Below are 12830 nucleotides of genomic sequence, written 5' to 3'. Positions count from 1 at the left end.
AGAGCTTGTTCACAAAATCAATTCTCCTAAAATGACACAGCCGGGGCAAACTTCTTGCATCTCTCTCTCTCTCTCTCTCTCTCTCTCTCTCTCTCTCTCTCTCTCTGTGGGGGGGGGGATTGTTACATGTCACATGTCTGCTTACATTCCAGCACAGATTGTTGGAGTCATGTGAGCAGATCATCTGCTCTGTATTGCTTTTGTGTTCTCTCTCTCCCCAAGAACAAGGAGAGAAGCCATGTTTTCTTCATCCTGATTTATGTTTGGATTTGGATTTGATATCCCGCTTTATCACTACCCGAAGGAGTCTCAAAGCGGCTAACAATCTCCTTTTCCCTTCCTCCCCCACAACAAACACTCTGTGAGGTGAGTGAGGCTGAGAGACTCCAGAGAAGTGTGACTAGAGCAAGGTCACCCAGCAGCTGCATGTGGAGGAGCGGGGAATTGAACCCGGTTCACCAGATTACGAGTCCATCGCTCTTAATCACTACACCACACTGGCTCCCTATTGTTTATGTACAATAATTATGTACATAATTTTGTAAATAATTTTGTACATATTGTTTATGTACAATAAACGTAGCCTGGGGTCTGTTGTGTGTTTACTCTGCTGAGTAACATGTGCTCATGCAAGCCAGCATGAGTCACAAATGCACGTTGGAGGATGACTGATAGATCTCCGCAGCAGCAAGGCTGAGAAGGGAGACGCTCCGGCTGGGGCCCCATCCAGCTGGCTTTGCATCCCACAGTTCCAACATGAAGAAAGGACTCTGATGGTGGTTGCAGGGTCTGGGTTGGTTCAGATAGGGAGAGGCAGTCCTTGAGGTACTGCAGTCCTGAGCTATTTGAGGCTTTATGGGTCAAAACCAGCACTTTGAAGAGAACCTGGAAACTAACTGGAAGCCAGTGCAGTAGGGCCAGGATTAGTGTTATATGCTTACACTATCTTGCCCCAGTGAGCAACCTGGCCACTGAATTCTTCTCTTAAAGACCCTATAAAGGACTTAAGGGATACCACACACCCCTCCTTTATTCATTTGTTTATTTTTAGACATTACTGAGGGATAGCTCTGCTGGTGAGACTCTTAATCTCAGGGCCATGGGTTTGAGCCCCAGATTGGGCAAAATATTCTTGCATTGCAGGGGACTGGACTAGATGACCCTCATGGTCTCTTCCAACTCTACAATTATTTGATTGTTTTAAAAGATTGGGATAAATAAAAAAATTGATTAGATGACATTCAAGTGAACATTTGCACACATGCACCCCACAACACCCTCAAACCTGCTTTGGGAATGCATGAGAGGAAGGACAGGGGAGAACATTCTATTGCACAAGGAGAAATCATTGCATTGATGGAATGTTCTCTGTAGCACTACACTTCATACAACCCCACTTGCAATGAACTATATAACACCACGAGCATCTTGATGATTGGTGTCATGATTCTTTGCTGAAATTCCTTGTTGCAGGGCCGCTATTTTCAACAGAGTAAAAGGGTCAAAATCATCCCTGCTCTGAAATGATTGAAACTGATGTGGAGAACACACCAAGAACGATAACTATCCCTTTGAGCTTGGACCTTTATGTGCTGTGGTACAATTTGTTGCAAAGCAGCAGGGGCACCGGCAGGATGACCCACAAAAAGCCAAGTTAATCAGGGCACTTCTTTGTGGGATATTGGCTCCCATGCGGTAGAATTCAAAGAGGGTCGTGTGGGTGGCCTCTGCCTCCAGGCTTTAATGAGAATGAGTGAATACATCAAGATGGCTAACTTCGGTCTCGCTAAGAGGTCACCCAAAATACACAAAAGGCAATCCAGAGGAGCAAACCCACACCACATCCATCGAAGAGGAGAGCAGCACAATTCGCATAGCAAACACTGGGCAGCCACACAAGCTCTGAATATTTCTCCAGATTGCTGTTACTTCAGTTTTCTTTCTTTCTTTCTTTCTTTCTTTCTTTCTTTCTTTCTTTCTTTCTTTCTTTCTTTCTTTCTTTCTTTCTTTCTTTCTCTCCTTCTCTCCTTCTCCTTCTCCTTCTCTCTTTCTCTCTCTCTTTCTCCCTCCTTTCTCCCTCTTTCCTCTCCCCACTTTTGTTCTCCTACATTTGGGGCCTTTTAGAGAAAAGGTTGAGTGAAATGAAACATAATAGAGGTTTTATAGAAATGTATATGGTCTGGAGAAAGTGGGAAAAGAAAAGTTTTAATTCTTCTGTTATAACACTAGGACTTGTGGTCATCCAATGAAACTGAAGGTTGGAAGATTTTGGGCCTATTGAAGTTCCTGATTGGTCTTCAAAGGGCAACCTCACATAGAGCACGCTGCAATAATCCTTTCTGGAAGTTACCAAAGCATGGAATGCAGTTGCCAAGTCATCTTTGTCCAAAGCAGGAGCTGAAAAAAGACACTCATAACCACCAAGGTCACTTGAGCCTCCAGGAGCAGTGTTGAATCCAGGAAAACCCTCAAAGTAGGTTGTTGAACAAGCATCTGCACAGGTATGTGCATATCCTACACAGTTTCAGAATATAGGGAAGCAAACTTATGCATTAGCAAGATTGTTTTGACAACAGTCATGCGCTCACACACATTGCAGGAGCAGACCACTGAGTTAAATCTAACAAAATTCTTGTGCCAGCAATCCTCCACAGTCCTCTTGTGCAAATAGGACACATAGGAAGGAGGAGGAGGCGGAGAGAAATTCTGCTGCATGAATGGAGACTTTTCTGCTCACACAAGGGCTTTGTTTATAGAATCATAGAACTGTAGAGTTGGAAAGCATCCTGAGGGTCATATAGTCCAACCGCCTGCAAAGCAGGAATCTCAACACATGGTTCCCCATTCAATTTGAAACCACGGCTACAGGATCAGCTTTCTAGAGCTATTTAGTGGTACAAATGTTGAGAATCTGCATCCCCCCCTTTTATTCCAGACATGTACCTATGGTTATGTCACATGCTAGAAACTTCCCTGTTCATTTGGGGAAAGTGTATAAAAAATGCATGCGTGTTAATGAAAATACCATACAAAATTGCACCAGATTAAGGGAAATTGCATGCAGAAATGTGAACGCTAGGCAAAATAGCATACACAAACTTGGTTGATAGGAGAAGTTCTCATTGACATGCTGGTGAATTGTCAAAAGAGTTTCTCCACCCTTCAAATAGAAATTACAAACTGATGTGGAATTGTGCAGAACCCAAATTTAAGATTAGAAAAATGAGAAACTGGGAGAAACTAAAATTGACAGATTTGCCCATCCCTACTTAGGGCTGATAACTATTTTTATTTGACCCCAAAGGGCTGATAACATGATGTGAAGACATATCCTAAACATGCTTACATGGAAATAAATTAAGTCGCACTGCGGTGAATGGAGTTTATTCCCAGATAAGTCTGCACAGGACTGCAATCTTAACAGTGTAGATGTTTAACATACAGTTTAAAGACACTTGGGATCTTGCTTTGAATTTTGACATTGCTACAACTCCTTCTGTACATCTAACACATTTAAAGATGAGAAAGTAGCACATAAAAGCTTCCCTCCCTACTTTCAGTTCCTCCTGTTTACATGTTCGATCGGTAAAAATCAAAGATTTATAAAAAGAAAGTGTTTAAAAGATGCAGTAAATTACCAGACCCTAATAAAGATGCACAACACTTTGCATAAGAAAAAAGAAAACACACACAACTCAGTTCTGTCAGGTTCTTTAAGTTCTCTAGGTTTCACCCAGCATGATTTTAATTGGCTACGTCATGCAGGATGCCATTTGGAATATATGTTGCCTGCCGTGATAAGTGGAGGAGAATTTTAGTACCTTATGGATTCTTGCTGAAAAGGCCAACCTGACTGACTGATCAGGGGTGGGTGTGGGGGAGTTAAATTGTCTAAAAGGAACAGAAACTGTTGGAAGTATTTCAAAGGTCTTTCTTTAAAATGGAAATCATATCATATATTAAACCTTAGAAGAGCTGTGTGTGTATGTGTGTGTGTGTGTGTGTGTGCCAAGTTGTGCACATAGAATATAATTCAATCTTATCAGCTACTTCCTTTTTGGTTTCAAGAGGAGGATACATAGGCAAATCCAAACAGCCAGCCTTTGGATAATCTGTATGATGATAGGGTTAAAGAAGGAGCATTGATGGCTCCTATGCTTCTGAATGCCTCATTTTACACTTTCAGCATAGGAGGAAGAGAGTGAAGAGTAGCAAGGGCCATTGGTGAGCTCTCTGTGGCCACGTGTCTCAAGGAACTACGGCTGCTACTGACTTGCCAAAGGACTATTCATTGGCTGAGTGCTCACTGCTTTGAATGAATCCCAGGTCACAGTGGGAAGATGTCTCTGCCTTCCATGAACCATATTAGATGTGGCATTTGGCATCGCATCAGCAAAAACATATCTACTGGAGCACACTCAGATTGGTCAAGAAAATCCTTGGAACATGGCTGTGGTATCGGTGTTCACTAAAACAGACTCACAGTAACTCTATCAGGGGTCCATATGGTGCGCCAAATGTCAACTCTAAAGGGAAAAGTGCAGTGTGCAGGATTGAAAGGAAAAGGGCTTGGCAAGTAGGTCTGATTTGGGAGGTGAGGAATAAGACCACCTCCCACTCTTTTTTCAAGGCGACACTCAACGATTTATTTATGAGTTATTTATGAGTTGAATGTGAGAAGCGCATAGCCAAAGCACAAAACAGAGCAGGCTTTGTTTTGAATACATGATCCTTGCAGACTAACACATTTATTACAGCAGTAGCTTTCACGGACCAGAATCTACTTCATCAGGTACTAGGGGTGGAGGGAAAATTGCTTCCTTTGCTTTTTGCAATGAACTGACCGCAGCCAATGCTTCTGAGCTGGTTGGAGGATCCGAATACAACACCCACTCAGATTGTGCACATCTCTGAGCCAGCCTTGCTTGCTGCCTCATGCTTTCCTCCTTCCGTCTGGTGACAGGAATGACAAGAAGTCAGGTAAATGCCACAGTATCACTGAAGCTTGGGAGACAGGTCAGTAGTACAGAAACAAAACATTTGAAGAAAGCCTTTTTCCTAAGGTGATCCAGCCAGTTGAACTCAAGTATCCCAGAAACAAGGCCAATACCCATTTCAGCAGTTCTGTTTTATTATATTCTCTCTTGCATGGTTTGCTGGTCAAAAGGCCCTTGTCTGTTACTTCAGAATCTAAGGACACACCAAAAGAGGTTTATATAAAACCACATTTGTAATTATGATCTTGATGCTCTTTAAAGCCTGCAAGACTATAATGAAACTCAGATGCTCAGCTTGACAGGTATTTGCTATAATGGAATCCCAGGGGGACCTGCTGACAGCTACCTGCCATAAAATTCAAGTCTACATTTACCATCAAAAAGGTTTCTCTGTCACTGTGAATTAATGCATTTAGGGCATATAGATAGTCTCAGTTTTGTGAATGGGACTCATTCATCTGGAAATGAATTAAACCTGGGAACAAAGAATTTTCAAAGTAGCTGAGAAATTCCACTTCAGGTACTCTCTAAGGAAATAAATGAGTAGTTCTACCTGCAAGCAGAAATGACAAATCAGCTTGGAGTGGTGCCATTTTTCACAAGGCACAGATGTGCCAGAAAAACTAGAGAGGGCAAATTAAAAACAAAACAAGCCTTAACATTTCATTTGAAGCAGGTACTAAAAAGTGGCGAATCCGTATTGTGTTTTCTTACAGAAATGGCTTTGTGTGCACACCAATCGTTCAGTTGTGTGATCAAATAGCTCACTCCCAAATCATAAATACATCACTAATTTAGCGTGCAACATATGAGGAACACCCCTCTCATACTAGGATCAATTCCTAATGGACTTTATTTTGGAAGGTCAGCATATATCTTTCTCCACACTGACCAAGAGTCAGTTTTCATAGCCAAAAGAATATGAGGAAGTCAATGAAGATGGTCTGAAGTATGGAAAACAAGTCCTACAATGAAAGGATGAAGGAACTGGGTGTGTTTAACCTGGAGAAGAGAAGATTGATGGGTGATATGATAGCACTCTCCATTGGAAGATATTTCTTGTGGTCAGGAACAGTATGTAGGGAGTCTGATGTTGAAGAGGCAGAGCAAGATTCAGTGCAAAACTGAATGCAAATGACTTTGAAGGCAAAAAAGAGTAGGGCGTTAGCATGTTACATTCAATGAATGTACCATCTGTGCACACGAAGAGTTGAGCCATACATTGTCCCGCTATTCACATGTAATGATAATCAAGAGCAATGTCTGCTACCTGTGTGCATAGTAGCTGACTTGTGAAGGTAAAGGTAAAGGTAAAGGTAAAGGAGCCCTGACAGTTAAGTCCAGTCGCAGACAACTCTGGGGTTGAGGCGTTCATCTCGCTTTACAGGCTGAGGGAGCCGGTGTTTGTCCACAGACAGTTTTTGTGGCTCATGTGGGCAGCATGACTAAGCCGCTTCTGGTGCAACAAAACACCAAAACCAGAGTAGTGCACAGAAACGCCATTTACCTTCCCGCTGGAGCGGTACCTATTTATCTACTTGCGCTTTTTGGCGTGCTTTCGAACTGCTAGGTTGGCAGGAGCAGGGACCGAGCAACGGGAGCTCACCCCATTGCGGGAATTCGAACCGCTGACCTTCTGATCAGCAAGCCCAGGAGGCTCAGTAGTTTAGACCACTGCGCCACCTGCATTCCTTACACCAATCAATAAATGTACAGTTTTTCACACAAACACTTGTACAGGTGTACAGAAAGCTTTTCCCTGTGTTCAGTGTAACGTATGAACAGGAAGCCATATTCCAGACCTCCCAGCCCCATGGATATCTTTCTTGTCTTTCTGTCAGTTTTTCATTTAAAAGGTTGTTAGCAGCGCTCCCCCTCCCCCTCCCCAAATAGCGTGCTGCCTTGAAGCAAACCGAACGTTGGATTTAAGCTTATAATACTCTAGAGAAAAATCTGTCAGCCTTAACAGCAAACAAGGTCTCGTTTAGATCCTGCAATTATCATACAAGCAAACAGTTGGTGTTTGCACAATCTTCATTGCCAGGTCATAACAGCGAGTGCTATCCTACTGAATAAGAAGAGATTTGGGGATGAATTACAAACATTGGCAAAACCTTAACAGTAAGTGTGAAAGGCAACAACAGATCATTAGGCAATTGCTCTGTTGCAGGCAATTTAGATACTTTTTAAAGCCAATAGTTATCTTGACACACACAACTAAGCAAAGACAGACATGCCAAGGGTCAAGGTAGATAGTTCTAGGCTTCCCACGAGCTGCGACAATGGAGGTTTCAGGGGGGCAGAGTCTCTAACATAAAGACTCCTCCTTTTTTACTTTCCCTGGCTTCAATTTGATTAAGATTTGAGCAAAAGCAGTGAGGTAAAGGGATGCTTAACCCTCTCCCCTTCTGTTTGGGCAGCAATTTGAGGTGCTTTCCTAGGTGCTCTTCTCACAACCAGAAAAAGAAAAAACCAGCAGATAAAGGCAAAGAAGGATCCCTCCCACCAGTCCCTCCATCCTTAATCCATTGCTCTTCCATACTTGAACTGCAGGCTTCCAAGAAGAAGAAGAGTTTGGATTTGATATCCCACCTTTCACTCCCTTCAAGGAGTCTCAAAGCGGTTAACATTCTCCTTTCCCTTCCTCCCCCACAACAAACACTCTTTGAGGTGAGTGGGGCTGAGAGACTTCAGAGAAGTGTGACTGGCCCAAGGTCACCCAGCAGCTGCATGTGGAGGAGCGGAGATGCGAACCAGGTTCCCCAGATTACGAGACTACTGCTCTTAACCACTACACCACACTGGCTCTTAAATGAAAAAGATGGGGGAAACACAGAAGTTTGCTTCATAGCACCCCACCCACAACATCACAGTTGCCACCAGCCCAGATCCCCAGACCTCAACATATTGAGTGGAAGCCTTGAAATGGGAGCTTATATGCATACAGGTGTATGAATCTGTATTAAGCTTGCCATATGTCCGGAAAATTCTGGACATGTATGGAAATAGGATACCTAAAATGGCACCCCAGGGAGGGTTTTCTTCTTAAAATTTTAAGAGATTTCCAGAATTTCTGGGATGTATGGCAGCGGGTGGGATATTTCAACACCCACCCACCCACCCACCCTGTGTCACATGGCACAGCCCCAAACTTCTTGTCTCTTGCCCTGTCTGTCTCCAAGGGCACCAATGGCAAAAGGGGGGCGGGCCCAGGAGGAAAGATCGCGTCACTGACGGTAAATGGTGGGGGGCACATGGGGCAGTCTATGTCTGTGCATGCACGCCTGTAAGTTGCCCTCCCTCCCCGCCCCCTTCCTCTCCCTCCAGCCCTACTACCATTTTCTCCCCATGCCGCCTTTGCCTTCTCCGAGCTACCCATGCAGAGGTGCGAGGGGCAGGGCAGGGAAAGGGAGCCCTGGGGCCGCCAACCCCCCCTCCCCAGTTCTGCATGCAGGGCTCCCTAAAGTAAATTTTAAAAGGAGCGGGGAAAACAGAAGGAGCTTTGTTCTCTGGCTCTTATGCATTATTTGATCAGTAGAAGAAACTCCACCTCAGTCAACCTCGATGAACCTATTTTCAAACGGTTTCACAAAACACCACAGATGCCTCCTGCCTTCTCTTTCTTTAATTCAACAACTTTGGGTGTGTGTGTCAGGTATATTACTTTTTGAAATCAGGCAAGCCTAACCTGTTTGATCCACCATGCCATCAAGAGCCCCAGTCACACAGGGCTCCTGGTTGCAAGGAGGAACTGGTACATGCACACTGGGAGATACCTAGACTCTAGGGTGACCAAGCATTGATGATGAAGTAGATTGATAAAAGTTATTTTCCGTCTCATAACACTAGAACTTATGGACATCCTATGAAGCCGAACGTTGGAAGATTCAGATACAAGAAAATATTTCTTGTTGAGGTGCATAGTTGAACTATGGAGCTTGCTCCCATTGGAGACAGTGATGGCCACCAACCTAGATAGCTTTAAAAGAGGATTAGACAAATATATGGAGAAGCAGCTTTGATGGCTTTGCTCGGCCTCCATGGATGCTTCTGAATACCAGCTGCTGAAAACCATTAAAGGGGAGAGGGTTCGGGTACTGCTGGGCAATTCTCACAAGCATCTGGTTGGCCAATGTGAGAACCAGTAGGTGGGCCTTTGGCCTGATCCAGAAAGCTCTTCTTATGTTCTACTGTACTGAATATAGTTTTCTGTTTGAGCAGATTTGAAGGGCTGTCAATCTCAGGAAGCCTAAGAAGGCAGAGCGATGGAAGTTGCCCAGTAACAGTTAGTACCCACCTGGGCAGCAGACAGACAAGTCATCTGGGCAAAGTCTCCTCACTATGGTGAGACATATTGTATTTCTATTTAATTCTAAATTTGCAGTTTTACATATAGTAAAGCATATGGAAGTATGGAAGTGAGAGCTGGACCATAAAGAAGGCTGATCACCGAAGAATTGATGCTTTTGAATTATGGTGCTGGAGGAGACTCTTGAGAGTCCCATGCACTCCAAGAAGATCAAACTGATCCATTCTGAAGGAAATCAGCCCTGAGTGCTTACTGGAAGGACAGATCCTGAAGCTGAGGCTCCAATACTTTGGCCACCTCATGAGAAGAGAAGACTCCCTGGAAAAGACCCTGATGTTGGGAAAGATGGAGGGCACAAGGAGAAGGGGCCGACAGAGGACGAGATGGTTGGACAGTGTTCTTGAAGCTACCAGCATGAGTTTGACCAAACTGCAGGAGGCAGTGGAAGACAGGAATGCCTGGCATGCTCTGGTCCATGGGGTCATGAAGAATCGGACACGACTACCGATAAATGACTAAACAACAACAAAAGCATATGCAAATTTTATGCATATATGTGGTATCATTTGTCCTCTTTTTAATAATGCATCCCCCCTTTTTTAGGAATGTGTAAGTGGCAACTCCTTTTCCAGACATGCTGAGCCAGCAATGAGGATGGTACCAAAGCTTCAGAGCAATATCATCAGCACCTTGAACACCAAATATGTTACTTGCTGGAAATAAATCCTGTTGATTTCACTGCTGAGGTATTACATGAAACACCTTTTGAACTGGAATATAGCTTTCTCTATATATGTTGGCTATTTTCCATTAACTGATTTGGAACGTGATGTCACAGTACCACGGCTACGCAAGAGTAGACCTATGAAAACGAATGGGATAACGTGGATGTAAATACAGTGGGAACTGGGCCCCAGACTTCTTTTCTTTCAGTACAGATCAAATAGCCTTGTTCTCGTTGTTCCACTTTCTTGGCAGCATCCCATTCAGGCACTTTTGCCCGGCACTTAGCTTTGAATCCCACAGTGAATACTTTCAGGTTGCAGTTACAAAGGTAGTCGGTTTTTTGCTATAGCCGCAACCTGGAGAACAAGTGCACCCTTTGGATTCTGGAACTTTTCATTTTATAGGAGAATACTAAGTAAACACTGTGCCTAGTGGGATGAAAAAATAGTTGTCTGATGGGGAAAAAAAGAAAGCAAAATGTTTGACTTTCTCTGTGTTTCACGGAGACAAAGATCCTCCACTGCGTGCCCTGTACCGTCTCCAAATCTGTTGCAGAGTGGTAGTGAAAACTCTAACACAGAATTTCCCTATGGGCTTGCTTCGCAAGATGAAAATGTCTTGCGAGTTCCTGCGGGTTTTTTCCCCTCCCCCCCTTTTCCTAAGATGCTAAGCCGCTTATCAGCTGATCCGCTGATAAGCCGCTTCTCAGCTGATCGCTAAAAGCCGCTAAACCGCTAATAGCGCTAATCCGCTAAGCTGTCAAAGGGCTTGCTTCGCAAGACGAAAAAACCGCTATACGAAGAGCCTCACGGAACGGATTAATTTCGTCTTGCGAGGCACCACTGTACAAGTCCACTGCTCTGAAGCACTACACCACACTGGCTCTCACTGGCCTGATGTGCTTACCATTCAAATTTTGGCAGAAAGTGTGAGGCTACAGTGAGAAGGGAGGGAGGGAGGTGGAGGCAAGGACAACAGTATAAATGGCTACTTGTGCAGAGTATACGTAGATCTATCAAGTATAATTAGAATCATAGAATTTTAGAGTTGGACCCTGAGGATCATCTATTTGAACCCCCTGCAATGCTGGAATATGCACCTGCCCCTTTTGCTGATTTTTAGAGCTCCCTTGAATGCAGTATATTACAGGAAAGGAAATATCGCAGCAAGACAACTCTTAATATAAGGTATTGCAGGAGCCTTAGATGTAAGTGCTGTGGCAAATAAAATATTGTAATCTTGATGTCTGTTGATGCAGCTAATAAAGTTGCATTATGCGGCTAATATATTTTTAAAGGAGTGTGACCTGACATATTCTGGGTTAGGTTGAGCTGACCCAGATTTTTTTATTTTATCACATTATTACTTTAAAAACCGTATTATGTTACGAAGATATCAGGAAAGATGATCATATACAACTTTTTTTTTATTTTTGACATCTATCAGGTTTACTAGCAAAGATCCGATCCGATGCATCCAATAACTATGTTGCTTGGATGCATAGCTGTGGCATGAATATGCCAAATGAGTACAGTTCTACATTTTTAAAGGACCTCGGAGGAAATTCTTCATTGGTACCTTTATCCCTTCAGCAATGTGTTAATATAGTTTATTAGACAATTCGGCGAAACAGTAATTTTCTATTAGCAAGTCAGTTCTTTCTGGTATGCAATAAAGGACAGCCATAGGGATTTATGGAACTGAAATGAAATATTCTCTCTCCCTCTCTCTCTCTAAAAAAGACTGACTTTTTAAAACACAGAAATCTTAGTGTGAAAAAATGCATCCATTTCAACAGGACAAAGAAGCATTCTAAGTATATTTGACAGCCTTGTTACAAGTGGCTGCCACACAGCTGGGAATTTAGGGATGTTGTCTCGGGGTGGTTCAGCTTTGCGCCCGGGCAGGGCCTTGAGGGCTGGAGCTGGGGCAGCGCTTTCTTCTCCTTGTGGCCGGCAAAGGGAGGGAGCAGTCCACCAAGGAGAGAGGGAGGGAGAGCAGGAAAGCACTGCTGGAGCCAGGTGTGTTTCCTAGAGCACCTTGCTGCAAGGGCCGGTGGGCCCAGGACAGCTGTGCTCCTGGCTTCGCATTTCTCTGCCTTATCTCTACTCCCAGGTTGGGGCTAGTTGGCAAGGAGACACTCTCTTGATTAGATGGTGGCCAGCAAAGGAACTGACCGCTGTACAGTCCACCAAGGTGGTGGTGGTGGTGCAACACTTGTCCCACCCCGGGCACCATCAACCCATGCTATGCCCCTGCACTCACCCATCTAACAGGAGGCAGTGATGGCCACCAACTGGGATGGCTTTAAAAGAGGATTAGACAAATTCATGGGGGACAGGGCTACTAGCTATGATGACTATGCTCTGCCACTCCTGTCAGAGGCATTTCTGAATACCAGTTGCTGGAAACCGCAGGACAGGAGAGTACTCTTGTGCCCAGGTCTTGTTTGCAGAATTCCCACAGGCATCTGGTTGGCCACTCTGGGAACAGGATGCTGGGCTCAGCTGGTTTGTAGCATGCTGGTTTCTATGTTCACGTTAGATAAGATCACCTTTCAAACAGACACCGAGCAACAGAGCACCACTTCATGACGCTTAGCCAGTGCTTTTTCTCTAAAAAAAAATATGTTTAGGGGTACTCTCATTTTCCTATTCATATTGAAATACTGCTTCTCAATGAGGCCAAACTTAGATTCACAAAATGATTAGGGGTTTGCGCACCCCTGCGTCTCCCCAGAAAAAAAGCACTGCACATAGCAATCTAGAAATGAATGTTACAAAGACAAGAAGTTCTTT

The 12830-nt window shown here is 44.0% G+C and overlaps 1 long non-coding RNA gene across 1 annotated transcript in view; it reads left to right on the top strand.

The window, feature by feature from the left end:
• The window catches only part of LOC310847238, a 410873-nt gene that overhangs the window by 241887 nt on the left and 156156 nt on the right, over positions 1-12830 (top strand). The gene's annotated exons all lie outside the window — the stretch shown is intronic.

This window comes from Podarcis gaigeae (assembly GCF_964106915.1).
Source record: "Podarcis gaigeae genome assembly, chromosome: 6".
In the NCBI taxonomy this organism is placed as follows: Eukaryota; Metazoa; Chordata; class Lepidosauria; order Squamata; family Lacertidae; genus Podarcis; species Podarcis gaigeae.
Note: the sequence above shows the minus strand (reverse complement) of the source record. Positions and strands in the feature narration are given on the sequence as shown.